Source organism: Ostrea edulis, chromosome 8 (assembly GCF_947568905.1).
Source record: "Ostrea edulis chromosome 8, xbOstEdul1.1, whole genome shotgun sequence".
NCBI classification, from domain to species: domain Eukaryota; kingdom Metazoa; phylum Mollusca; class Bivalvia; order Ostreida; family Ostreidae; genus Ostrea; species Ostrea edulis.
The window spans coordinates 11798447-11808624 of record NC_079171.1 but is presented as its reverse complement, the minus strand read 5'-3'; the positions used below and the strand labels follow the sequence as shown (position 1 = coordinate 11808624).

Genomic DNA, 10178 nt, shown 5'->3' with positions numbered 1-10178 from the left:
GATAATTACTCTCACTAACATAATTATTGCACGCATCAATTTAATTAATGATATCATTAATTCAATAGAAGAGAGCAATAATCCATTTATTGCGCACATTAAGTGATGTTAGCATTAATGAATTATTGCTCTCTTCAATTGAATTGTAGCATGCATTAATTCTATTGTTGGTATCATTAAATTATAATTCATTTGAGGAATGCAACAATTAAGTTATTGTGTGCATCAATTCAGCGGAATAAATAATGATATCAATAATTCAATTCAAATGAAGATATCATTAATTATTTGAAGAGATCTTTGATTGCAATGTTGCGTGCATGAAATGAATTAATAATATCTTCAAATAATTAAAGATATCTTCAAATATCTGAGTTTGTTATTTTGGCGCTCCATAGATCTAAAACTTCCTAGTGGATTCCAGTGCTTTCTGACTCAAGACATCATACCAGTTATTGCCACAAATGAATCTCACCATACAAGTGATCTAGCCACCTCTCTTTTAATCTTTTCATAGTATTCATATACGTAAGAGGATTTTTCTCCTTGAAAAGGTGATATTTAAAAATTTGTCACTCTTTAAGGAATTTTATGATCCCCTAATAGTATGTACATGTACCATGGTAATTTCTGAACTGTTCGGTGAAAATGTTGACAATCAAGAATCAGTCACTGGTTATTCATGTGAAATTTAGCTATCTCATATGAATAAACTCTTGATTATTTTACTACAATGTACCATATTAACCAATTTCGGAAATAATTCCTTATTTGTCTTAAATTTTAATTTGATATAAAGATCGAGCAAACTGAAACAATAAACCAAAGTTCACATTGAACACCAGTGAGGCAATCATATACAAATATCAAATTCATATATTATAGAATTCATTAAGATATTTGAATTATTCTAATCTTTTAATGTTTCATGGTAGCAATGAAAACAGCAGGTCTTTTATTCTCAGTCATATATTTTATTATATAACAGGGGATATTACATGTACAATTAGTAAATATATATACATCATATATGTAATTGCATGTGCGAGAAAAATGTATACATACATACATAAGTAATTCAACCACAGACATATCCATAAATTTACATTTAATACATTGAATGAATTGAATATGTCCTTTGATTAAATAATCAACAAAGATGGATCCATATGATAATACATGTATTTGTAAAAGAAAAAAAGGAGTTCCATTTCTCATACAAATGATATAGGTAGAAATATCAAAATCAACAAGAGGCCCATGGGCCACATCGCTCACCTGAGTCATCTTGGCCCTGCTGTTTTGATTTTTAAATGCTATTTTATCAATCTTTATTCTCATGAATAATGTGACCCAAACCTAGCTCTAAAGAACACAACATTACTAAAATGAAATCATATAAGACAAAGATATGACTAGCATGATATTGCTGTTCTGGATAAGACCAAGGTAAAAAGTCGTAGGTCTTGGTATGATATGAAAGACCTTGCCATAAGTAATCAATATACAAAACATAAATGCCCTATCTAAAATAGTCCTGGATATACTTAATACGTTATACTTTCTTAAAAGTATGTCAAACTCAGAGTTCAGGGTCACAAGGTCAAATAACATAATATGATTGATTGTTTTAACTGTTTTCCGCCACACTCAACAATTTTTCAGTTATCTGGTGGTGCCCAGTTTTTATTGGTGGAAGAGAGAACCCAGATACAATGTACCTGGGAAGAGACCCCCGACCTTCCGAGAGTAAACTGGAAAACTTTCTCAATTACCGGTGCGAGCAGGATTCAAACCCGTGCCAACCAGAGGTGAGAGGCTCCTCAACAAGATGAAAGGTTTTATCATAAGAAATTCAAAATATATAATATATATGAAAGATCTACCTTAAACACAATGTAGTTCAGGACATACTGAATAGGTCAGATTTGTTTTGCCATAAAAATTGTATATACAAGATATGAAAGTCCTAGCTTAAATAGTTCAAGAGATATCTTTAAAGAATTTTCCTTTATATCAGCTAGCATATAAAACTTTGACCCCCTATTGTTACCACACCATAACTCCCGGGGAAATGATTTTAACAAACTTGAATATGCACTATGTCAAGAAGGTTTAATGTAAATTTGTGTGCTTCATACTAAATTTGAAAAGAATTCCGTTATTTGAATCATAGATTGATCGCTGTGCGGTATCTTCATCTTTCAGTTATAGAATTTAGTTTAAAATGTTCAATTGTTAATGTCGACGGACTACAACAGATGCAGATCAATAGCAATATGTCATCTGAGTTTACTCAAGTGACCTAAAATTGTATAATTTTTCTAAAGCTTTTGAAAATTGATAATGCTATAAAAGCCTAGTCTGATCCCTTACACTCCATTTCAATAGTTAAGCGTAAAAACAGACTGGTGGGGATGGGGACCAAACTTAAGAAAGCTGTGAGATTAGTTCAATATTCAAACCTACAGTATTTGAATAATAAGTATTTAACCCAACTGGGATGATTTCATCCTAAATATTTCACTAAAAATATTTGTGAGGATATTAGTTCACACAGACATTATGTTTCAAAATGAGTATGAGTATGGAAATGAACTGGGTTTCAAATTGACTGGCTACTTAACATGGCTACATCAACAAAGAAATTGAAATCACTTGAAGCTGTTTTGGGGTTATATGTGGGTTTAGAAAATATTTGAAAGTATGTTTGGAAACAAGTATAGTGGGAAAATATGTTGGGAATTATTTAATATTAAATTCATGAGACAGCGATGCAGGAATGCAGTGATAGAGGGACTTAAACATGCACTTTTGTTCTCTGCCATAAATTGAAGTTTTTTTTATAAGGGGTTCATCTGAAGCTCTCTTTTCAAAGAGCTACGGTTCTGCATCTAGTTTTTGAGGAGAAGATTTTAAAAGATTTTCCTTGTATATATTTCACATGTAAAACTTAAATCCGCTATTGTGACCCCCACCCTACCCCTGTGAGCTTTTTACAAACTTGAATATGCACTATATATGAATGTAAAACTTTGATTCTCTATTGTGACCCCACCCTACCCTCAGAGACCATGATTTGCACAGAACAGGAACCTTTCGTGTGAATTCAACTTTCCTGGTCCAGTGGTTCTTGAAAAGGTTTTTTAAATGACCCCACCCTATTTTTGCATTTCCATGATTATTTCCTTTTTGAAGGGTGCATGACCCTTTATATGAACAAACTTGAATACCCTTTATCTATTGATGATGCATACCAAGTTTGATTGAAACTGGCCCAGTGGTTCACTCTGGAGAAGAAAATGAAAATGTGAAAAGTTTATAAACAGACAGACGACAGGCAAAGGTGATCAGAAAAGCTCACTTGAGCCTTTGGCTCAGGTGAGCCAAAAAAGTATACAAACATGTTTAATGTTAAACTTGTTTGTTTTATTGCTAAACAGCTCCATTGCCAGCATCTACCCTTACTGAGCTTCCAGTGTCAGACCTTGATATCAATCATCATCACTCATTTTGACTATCCAGGCCAAATTAATCTTTTTGCAAGGGTGAGGCCTGGCTGTCCTGTCGAGGTTGAAGTTTGTACTTCCACACCTGGCGACCCAGTGGATTGATCCTATCCAATCCTGTAAACTCTAGGTCTTGTTCTAGGATCTCATCCCATGTCAGCTTTGGTCTACCTATGAAGTTCTTTTCTGTTGATAACGATGCATAACATTCTGACAAATCTGCAAAAATATTTAGAGAAGTGATTAGTAAAAGGTTTTCATAGAAATAGCAATAAATGTATAAATAGATAAATATCATAATTTCTATTTCTACAAAGTAAGTGTTTATCAAATGATCAGCTGTAAATTACCTAGGCTGTGTCAAGCTGAATGAGCTAGTTTGTGCAGAACGAACAAAAATTACACCAAACACAGCGACACCTTTTGGAAATTTTATTTTTACAAACTTGAATCTGCACTACAGAGCTGTATGTCAGGAAGCTTTCATGTAAATGTAAACTGCTCTGGCCTAATGGTTCTTGAAAATTATCTATACTTATTTGAATGTAAAACTTTGATCTCCTATTGTGGCCTCGGCCAACCTTCCCTGGGAGGCATGATTATGACAAACTTGAATCTGCACTATTTCAGGAAGCCTTTACGTAAATTTGTATTTTACTGGCCTTGTTATTTTCCTACTTCTTGTGAAGATTTTCCCTATATATTTGTACATGTAAAACTTTGATCACCTAGTGTGGCCCTATTCTACCCCAGGGGGTCATGATTTGAACAAACTTCAATCTACAATTGTCCGGAAGCTTTCATGTAACTTTCACATCATCTGGCGCAGTGGTTCTTTAGAAGAAGATTTTTAAATGACCCCACCCTATTTTTGCAATGTTGTAATTAGATCTTCCCTTTGAAAGGGGGTGTGGCCCTTTATTTGAACAAACTTGAAAGCCCTTCACCAAGGATGCTTTTTGTCAAGTTAGGTTGAAATTGGTCCAGTGGTTCTTGAGAAGAAGTCAGAAATGTGAAAGTTTACAGACAGACGGACAACAGGGAAAAAGAATGTTCAACTTCAGTGTTACATGAAAATGTACTTCAAAATCACTCAACAACAATTATAATATTGCTGTATGGAAATTTTCTGTCCAAAGAAAACAATGTAAAAAAAATGATGTAATCTACACTCTACAGCAACATGTGAGAATAATGAACGTGAAATATATATTCTGAAAAAAAAAACAAGAGATGTTTGTAAAACACATATGCCCCCCATGGTGCAAAATTGAAAAGGGTTATACACACACCTCATTTAATTGATAGTATTATCATCAATTCAAAATATTGAGCAGACAATATCTTCCTATGTCAAGAGTGAATTGACCATGTGACCTAAAATTCAATAGGGGTCATCTACTCCTTATGCTGTACCAGTGTACCAAGTTTGGTACGTGTCAATCAAACAAATAATTCTTAAAATATAGGAGACAATATATTACTATGTCCAGTTCAACTTTTGACTTTTGACCTCAAAATCAATATGGGTCATCCTCTCCTGAAGATGTACCAGTGTACTAAGTTTGATGTCTGTCAAGTAAAAGGGTTATCAAGATATTGAGTGGACAGTATATTACTATGTCCAGTTTGACCCTTGACCTTTGACCATGTGACCTCAAAATCAATAGGAGTCATCTTCTCCTGAATATACACCAGTGTACTATTTAAAGTTTGATGTCTGTCAAGCAAAGGGTTCTGAAGATATTGAGCAGACAGTATATTCCAATGTCCAGGTTGACCCTTGATCTTTAAACATGTGACCTCAAAATCAATAGGGATCATCTTCTCCTGAAGATGTACCAGTGTACCAAGTTTGATGTCTGTCAAGCAAACAGTTCTCAAGATATTGAACGGACAGTATATTCCTATGTCCAATTTGACCCTTGACCTTTGCTCATGTGACCTCAAAATCATTAAGGGTCATCTTCTCCTGAAGATGTACCAGTGTACCAAGTTTGATGTCTGTCAAGCAAACAGTTCTCAAGATATTGAATGGTCAGTATATTCCCATGCCCAGTTTGACCCTTGACCTTTGACCATATGATCTTAAAATCAATAGGGGTCATCTACTCCTTAGGATGTACCAGTGTGCCAAGTTTGATGTCTTTCAAGGAAAGGGTTCTCAAGATATTGAGCGGACATTATATTCCTATGTCCAGAGTAGATTGACCCTTGACCTTTTGACCTGAAAAACAATAAGGATCCTCTTCTACTCATAACTAACCAGGGTTTGACACTAAGGCACGTCCGACCGACCGAATCTACTAAATGATACATGTAGGTCCGGTCGGGTAAAATGTCGATTTACTAGTCCGACTGGTCATGTTGATAAAATAAACAAGAAACTTTATTTTAAACCATAAGATATCTTATTTTTAACTTTAAAAAATAACTGTAAAGAGTTTGCGAGCAATTTTGAACCGCGTGATGACAAAATCTCTATTTTTAGTTCGAATACATAGTCGCTGTCGGAAGTGATGTTTTACGACATTTACTCTTTGTTAATGGGTGTAAAGTTATATTTCGGATAAATATATATAAACTGAATTTATTTTCATTTGAAAAAAACCCCAGTTTATTTTAATTGAATATAAGAAAGTGTCTATCACAGGGATCGAAATTAACTTTTTTCACCACTAGCAAATTTTAGCTAGTGGATTATTTTCCAACTAGCAAAATTGAGCTTTTACTAGCATTTTTCAATCGATTACTGTTTTACATGAATTTAAGAAAACAAGCATGTCTCTTTATCAAAATTTTGGGAAAATCTTTTAAAATCTCCTTTAAAGTGCAATAATAAAAATAAGATTGCGAATTCTTTCATTTAAAATTCAATGAATTATCAGACAACATACATGGTGCGGGTCATATGGTACACTTGTGCGGCGTACTCGCTGTCCAGAGATCTACCACCTATTAACAGCATCATGTGGATTGAAATCTTGAAGACTGTTTGCGCCAATTTAAACTATATGTTCAAAACTTTTGGAAATTTCATCTAAAAAAATTCTAGTTGAAAAGAAAACCCCGCGAACTCGAAGTGTTTGACTATAGAGTACAGAAGGACACCGCGTGAAATGGTGACACACTGTCATGTGTTGTTTTATATAGACACGGACGAGATCAATCTTGCTATTTAAATCAGACGTCTCTGAGACATCCGAAGTGTGTATGAAGTAGGCCATCGACTGAGATGACCTTGGCCTTAGTTATTTATTCGATCCACGTTTACTTTTTCAATACTTGTATATTCATTCTGTAAAGAGTTTCTATGCACAAGACAAGATTATTGTAAACTTCAAAGTACAGCCAATAAACCGAGGAAATCCGGGAAAAAGATTGGGGTTTTTTCACTCGCAAAAAGTTGCGATCACTTGTGATTTTTTACTTGCAAATTCAATTTTTAACTCGCATTTAGCGAGTATTTCCCCTTAATTTCGTTGCCTGTATCAAATGAATAAATTAAATCGTAAATAGCCATTTTTCGTTGTTGACACATGTGCGGGAATGTCTCGACTTCTCGTCCTCAAGGAAGGATGTTCCGAGAAAAAAAAAGGAGTAGATTGGGAAGTTTGAAAATAAAAGCACCAAATTGAATGACGAGACTAAAGATGTTTTTGAGACAATTAAGTACGTTTTAGTTTAAACTTAACGTTTGTCATTTGAATTAAGTACTTAAATATGGAGAAACCATCAGGGTTTCTTTTCTCTGGAAAGTTGGTCAGGGCTAGTGGATGTAAGGTCAGGTCTAGTAAATATTATTTGAAGTAGCCCGACTGGTCTAGTGCTCAAGAAAGTAAATGTCAAACCCTGCTAACCCACATATGAAATATCATTATCATCAAGTGAATGGTTCTCAAGATATTGAGCGGACAACACATGGTCTACAGACCGACCGACCAACCGACAGACCGACCAACAGGTGCAAAACAATATGCCCCCTCTTTTTCAAAGGGGGTCATAAAAATAAACTCCAACCACCTGTCCATTTTTATTTCCAAACAAAGATGAAAATCTAAAAAATAATTTTATGACTAGGCCAAAATAAAAAATGTGTTTGTTTCAGGTCGCCTGCCCGACCCTAAATATATCCACCGACCCTATTAATTTTTTTCAATTTTCCGATTTCAATTCATCGATATACGAACTATTACCCGAAATGCCAAGACATCTATAATTGTAATATTAAAACTCCATCACATACTGTGTATTTTGTCAATTAAACATTGTGCTCTGAACCCATTTTTTATCTGTTAAACACATTATATTACAACTTTAACTATAAAATTTTCATTGATTCGAAGGCACTTATTTATTTTTATAAAAAAAAATATTTAAAAAAAATAAAATAAACCTACCTACCAACCCTTTTTTTAAAAATCAGAGGCGACCTAAAACAAACATTTTTTTTTTGGCCCTATGTGGCCTAAAATATTTTGTATACTTACTAATTTCAAAACTCGAAAGGAAATGTTATCCATGTGAAGCCATCTTGCTCTGTTCATCCTCTGGGGAAGACAATTAATTCTTTGATTTTGCAGTTTGTGTCATGACTACACCATGATATCTTCTAATCTCGTCATACTATCAGAAAGTAATTTTGGCAGTTGGCAAGTGTATCAATGGTGTTACTTCTTCATGATCAGATCTTCTATACTGTGTCATATTCAGCATAAAGTAACAATTAAGGGCTATCATCTAGTTCTGAGGTACTGAGGAAGGGCTGTTTTTCTCAACACATAGCCTTTCTTCTGGTATTCTTAGGGATACTTTATTCATCTTTTAATTACATTTCCTTCTTGGAGATTAAAAGTTGAAGACCACTGAAAGAAAAAGAAGTGATTTAATGAATTCCATGTAGTTTATCGAATGTGCTGACCAGAATATTATCTAACTGTAGCCCCCCCCCCCCCCCCCACCCCCCCACCCCCACCCCACCAAGCATGCAATGTCATACATGTATCTGAAATCAATACTTATAAAAATTAATTAAAATTAAAATCTTCAAATATACAATCTTGTTACACATCTCCTATATTTTTCACTTACGATAACTCTGAATTTTTAATAAGTGCGTCCTTTTGTCCACAAACTTTTAATAACCCCTCATAAACAATTTACAAATATGATATCAGAAATAATAATCTAAAAAATTATCCTGTTGTTCATAGATGCATGCCATCAACATTAAGAGTATAACAAATAACAAAAGCTCTCCTGACATTGTGCCATTCTGAAAGAAATGAGGTGCTTATACCCCGAAAGCCAGGGGGGTAACCCAGAATTGTGTCTAGAGAGCGGAATAATATATTTATGGAATTAACCAAAACATTAGTAATAATTTTTTTTTAGCTATGAATTCATGTTAAATAAAGTGCACCGCCATGACACATGATACGCCCGTCACATATTGTTAACAGTATAGATAGTACCCATTAAAACATTTTTTTTATATCACCTTAATTAAATGTCACAGTGACCTTAAAGTATAATGCGACACACCTTCTACCTAAGATGCATTAGTTGACCAATTTTGGTGATTCTAGGTCTAATAGTTTTCAAGTTATGAGCCGGACAAGTTTTTGCCACATATGGCCATATCTTCTTAATGAAAAGTCACAGTGACCTGGTTTTAATGTGTGACACACCTTCTACCCAAGATGTATCTACAGACAAAGTTTGATGATTCTAGGCCTTGTAGTATTTAAGTTACGAGTCGGACACGAAAAAGCTAACAGACGGACGGACAGACACGCCATACCATAATACGTCCCGTCTTAAGACGGGCGTATAAAAATTGGTCATGGTAGCTCAGTGGTAACACAGTCTTCGACATTAACCAGTGGCCTGATGCCCGAGGCCAGTAAAATCGGGATCGGGCTTCTTAAAATATTAAACCCTGGAGTCCGATGGGCCTGTAAATGTTTTCTTATATGTTCTGTATATATTACAAATAAAGCGTGAGATTGACTCAGACTAAATGTCATGACTTAGTAGTCAAATTTCGCATAGAAAAATTATCAACCATGCTGCCTTTTCTGAAGTATAGGGAGGGGGCTCGTCCGGGAAATTCAAAACCACCCAAGCGTATTTCACAATCACAACCATCCGATAAAAAAACCCCAAAAAAAACTGTTGTACGAGGAGAAAAAAACGAAAATTCATGCCCCATTGGACCGAGGGCAGTGTTCAAAATTAACCATAGACCGAGTATATGTCAAATGGCACTGGTCTATGCCAACTGTAATTGAGATAGACCAAATTGTCTATGCCAATTTTCTAGATATAAAGCAATAAAGTTATCCAAGAGGGCCTTGCATGGTCAGTCGACGTCTGATAAACATTATGAGGAAAGGATGATATTACAGAAATGGAAAGAAAATACACTTTCTAAGTATATTAGAAGTAAATGAAAATGTTTTAAATTTGTGTTATTATTTTTTCAATGTTGTGGTCTATGCCAATTCGATGAGGTCTAAGTCATCTTATTTTGGCATAGACCTGTGGTCTATACCAAGTTTTAAACCAATTTCGAACACTGCGAGGGTAGGCCTTGGCTAACATTTAAAAAATGTTTTGTACGTGGTGTATACAAAACAGAGTTGAACATGAGCTGCTGATGTATCT

The 10178-nt window shown here is 34.6% G+C and overlaps 1 long non-coding RNA gene across 1 annotated transcript; it reads right to left on the bottom strand.

Moving 5' to 3' along the window:
- Positions 1-953: 953 nt before the first annotated feature.
- On the bottom strand, positions 954-8480 carry LOC130049407 (uncharacterized). The gene is made up of 2 exons (XR_008797886.1): positions 8000-8480; positions 954-3728 (listed from the first exon to the last, which is right to left on the bottom strand). It is a non-coding gene; the product is annotated as an uncharacterized LOC130049407 (long non-coding RNA).
- Between the last annotated feature and the right edge of the window lie 1698 nt (positions 8481-10178).